Here is a 4,607-nt window from a genome sequence, read left to right as displayed (position 1 = left end):
GATTTCTAGACTGAATACTTACCTGCCTCCCAGACTGTGGTATTGAGAGTATGCTATGGCAAGACTCGGCTCGTGGAGCAAGCAGCAAAGAGCGGCAAGGAGATGGGGAGAGGTTGGGAACAATCTGGGGGCAGACGATGTCGGGGGAGAAACCCAGAGGGCAAGAAGTGAGTCTGCAAAATGATCTGGAAGAAGATAGAGTAGAGGCCTCCTTCCTCATGGGGGAGCCTACCCCCGAGAGCCACAAAGGTCTGTTCAGAACAGAGAAGGACCAATGAGCCTATTTGAGCCCAAATCCTCAAGGCCACTTCTGCTTTTTCTGTTCCAGACCAAAATCAGGCCACTCTCAATCTGAGGGGTGGGGAAAGGAGACGGTGGGCTGAGTCCCGCTCCCGCCCCAAGGTCAACACCAACTAAGAGTCTACACTGTAGGCAGAGCGCTGTTCTGGGTGCTGGTTAGGGGACGGAGGGAAAAGTAGCTGCAATCCTTGAAATTCCCCTAATTAGAAGACTCTGGAAGCCTTCACGGGCGGGTGGGGTGCAATGGGCAGGCGTGGGCTGCAGATGCAGGGCTGGCTGGGTGCTGTGCATTCCCCCCGGGGCCCCGGGGAATGGGATCTGGGAATAGCAGTCAGAAGTCCGTGCCTGGCACCTTTACTTCAGCTCTGAGGGCATGGTGACGGTGACCATGGCAGGAACTGTGCAAGCATTAACCCCAACTGTCGGACCCTTGTCTGCATAATCTCATTTAATCCTACCTCAGGCCCTTTCTTCTTGATCATGCTGCTGCCAGACACACATGCCCAGCTCCCTCACCCCAGTCAGAGGGCTCCTCCACCAGTCCCTCCTCAGAAAGGCCCGCACAGACACACCAATAAAATCGCACTTCCGGCACGCCTGGGTGGCTCAGTCGGTTCGGCTCAGGTCGTGATCCCAGGGTCCTGGGATCGAGCCCCGCATCAGGCTCCCTGCTTATCGGGGAGCCTGCTTCTCCCTGTCCCTCTGCTGCTCCCCCTGCTTCTGCTCTCTTGCTCGCACTCTCTTGCAAATAAATAAAATCTTAAAAAATAAAATAAAATTGCACTTACAGCAGCTCGTCCACCATTCTCTTTGTTTTTATTCGTAAATGCTTATTACCTCAAGTTTAGAGAGAAAATATATATACAATTCAAGTATACATAGAGTTGTTTGTACTTTTTTTGTTTGTTTGCCTGACTCCTTCTGCAACATAAGTTCCATGCACACAGGGATTTTTTTTTCTTTTATTCACCACCTTAATCTTTAACTATCTAAAACAATGCCGGATACATACTGGGCTATTAATAAAGATGGGCCGGATGACTGAAAGAATCCTCGGGATCCGGGAAGATGGACACTACTGTTGTCTTTAATTTACAGAGGAGAAGACTTCAGCTTGGAAGGGTCCTTTACTTATTTTTAAGAAGGCTCCAGGTCTAGCATGGAGCCCAACACGGGGCTTGAACTCACAACCCCGAGATCAAGAGCCCAAGAACCGGACCTCAACTGACTGAGCCACCCAGGTGCCCCCTGCTTGGAAGGGTTAAATTATGTTGTCAAAGTTCCCAGGATGTTGTGCATCAGAATCAGGCTCTGACTCTCCATCCGCGTGGCTCCAGGGCCAGCCTCTTAGCCACACTCACGCTCACTGCAGCCCCAGGGACAGCCAGCCTGTGGGCCCAGGGGGAACCTGGTCAGCCCAATGGTTTAGTGAACTGGGGGGCGGTTTCGGGGAGGGAGCCAGGAATCTGTGGGAAATGAACGGTGGAGCCGGAGGGGCTGGGCAGACCCAGGTGATTAGAGCCAGGCAAAGGGAGAGGATTGCAGCTTAAAGATGCTGCAGCGGGGTAAGAAAAATGATACAAAGAGATTCATCAATCTGCTAGGGGATTTAGCCCAAGGTGGAGGTAGTGCCAGAGGTTAAGGCCAACCTTTGATCCAGGCAGAAATGCTTTCCATGGCCTTTCGTTTTTATCTACGGAATAGGAAACGTGATGACTCATCAGAGACAGATGACAAGCTAAATATTCATAACGCTAAGAATGTAGCAAAAAATAGGAAAAAATGAGTAGATCACTATCAAGAGAAGACATCTGATACAAAATGAAATCAGAGAGGGAGACAAACCATAAGAGACTCCTAATCATAGGAAACAAAGTGAGGGCTGCTGGAGGGGAGGGGGGTGATGGGCATTAAGGAGGGCACGTGATGTCATGGGCATTGCGTGTTCTATGCAACTGATGAATCACTGAGCTCTACCTCTGAAACTAATAACACACTATATGTTAACTAAACGATATATTTTTAGAGATATTATTTATTTGACGAGAGAGAGAGTGAGACCAGAAACACAAGCAGGGCCAGAGGCAGAGGGAGAAGCAGACTCCCCTCAGAGCAGGGAGCATGATGTGGGCCTCGGTCCCAGGACCCTGGGATCATGACCTGAGCTGAAGGCAGACGCTTAACGACCGAGCCACTCAGGCGCCCCCACTAATTGATTTTTTTTTTAATGAGTCTTTTTTTTTTTTTAAATGAGTCTTTCAAAAACATCCTCAGCTCCATTGAATTCAGTGGAGGATTTTTTTTCCAAATTCCTCAAAGACATCCTTATATTATTTCAACTGTACCAGAATACAGAAAAAAAAACTGTATTGCCCAGCCTATTTTATGAGACAAATACAGTTTTGATAAAATTTAATGAAATATATCTATAATGATGACCAGTACCTCACGGAATGCAAGTACAATATATTATATGGAAAACTAACAACTAACGTTTACTAGAAAAAATGATTAGTCATTTCAAAAAAATGTTGAGAAAGTAATCAGTAAAATTCAACATCTATTCTGGATTAAAATGTGGGAAGAAAATGCATATAGGAAGAGCCGTCGTGCTCAGAGAAGAGAGGAGGAGATGCAGTACATCAGGAGAACTATCATAACAACCACAACAAAAGCACCAGCAACATTTCAAATCCCGAATTAGGACTTTATATTTAAGTGGTCTAAATAAAGGGACAAAGGAGATGTTAAATACCTAAAAAATCCAAGGAAGTCCTCCAAAACAAAGCAACAGCAAGAACAACAACAACAACAAAGCCTAGAAGCAATGAGTTCAAAGCCGCAGGGTAGGAGATAACAGTTCTTCCAAACATCACACGTATCCCTAAAATCAGTGAGACAGAAAATACAGTACAAACAGCTTCCATTTACAACAGAACCAAAGCCGATTGCACTCAAGATTTCGTGTGCGTGACATATGGCACTTACTAAAGAAACTTTAAAAGCGCAACGAGGGTAACGAAGACAAACAGGAACATGGGGATTGCTGATCCCGACTGCTGTCTGGGAGACAGAATGTAGGAAAGAGAAACAGAAGTTCCTCTCAAGACTCAATCCAATATCAAAATCCTCAGTGTTTTTACAAAACATGACATGTTGGTTGTGACATTTGGCTGCAAGAGGGGTCAGGCAAGAACATCAGAGTTTGTTATAAGTGGTTATGAAACCCAAGAGCCGACAACTGTGGGGCTGCCATAGTGACCTTAACAGATTTTAAACCATGCAGACCAAAGTGGCAATCAACAAAACCTTGAACATTGAGATAAAACCTGAAAGTTCATCATTCATTCAACATATTCTTAGGAACTATTTGTGGACCAGCCACTCTGAGCTATTCTGGGAACTGGGTACACAGCCGTGAATAAGCCAGGAAAAGTCCCCACCGTCACAGTCATGGAGAAACAATTAACAAGTCAACAGATAAGTGGACGGATGATTTCAGAAGGTGGGGAGTAGAGCGAAGGTCACAGGGATGGATTGAGGGCTGCATGTTGGGGTGTGGGGGCAGTGAGGGGTGGGGGTGTGGAGGGTGGGGGGCATGAGGGGTGGGAATTGGGGGTGGAGGGTGGGGGGGTGAAGGGTGGGGATGGGGGTGGAGTGGGGGGGCAGCTATATTGGGTTTGGCAATCAGAGGCCTCTCTAAAGAGGGAGATTTTTGAGCTAAGATCTGTGGAACAGAATGGGGTTTCCGAAAATAATTTCAATTGATTCTATGTCAGTCAAGTTGCTTGGTGTTGGGGGGGGACCTCCCATGTGCAAGGCTGGGCTGAGGGCTGTGCTCACATAGATGTGAGCTTGGCGGTTTTAACTTTAATTCGATCCTTGCTCTCAAGGGCTTCATGATTACACACGAACACTGGGGGGAAATCCATAAGAATAAGAGAACAGTGGGAAACTGGAAAAAGTATAAGAACAATTCACAGAAAGAAAAATGAAGTCCAGAAAGCCCATTAGCTATAAGGGAAAAAATGCTCACCTAGACAGTAAAGAAATGCAAATTAAAACTATAAGATACCAAATTTCAACAATTATAATGGTGGAAATAAGAAAGATCACAGTCATCCAATGCAATCACACACTTGCCTCTCGTCGCTGGGACGCATATAGGAAGAGCCCTTTCCAAGAGCAATCTGGCAGAATCTTCTAAAACTTTAGATGAGAGGATCCTATGATTCAGCAACGGAAATCGATTCCACGGAAACTGAAGCTCAGGGACCTAAAGGGAACTCTGTAGGAAGTTGCTACTG

The sequence above is a fragment of the Phoca vitulina genome, unplaced genomic scaffold (assembly GCF_004348235.1).
Source record: "Phoca vitulina isolate PV1807 unplaced genomic scaffold, GSC_HSeal_1.0 scaffold97, whole genome shotgun sequence".
NCBI classification, from domain to species: Eukaryota; Metazoa; Chordata; class Mammalia; order Carnivora; family Phocidae; genus Phoca; species Phoca vitulina.
This window is presented reverse-complemented; position numbering follows the sequence as displayed.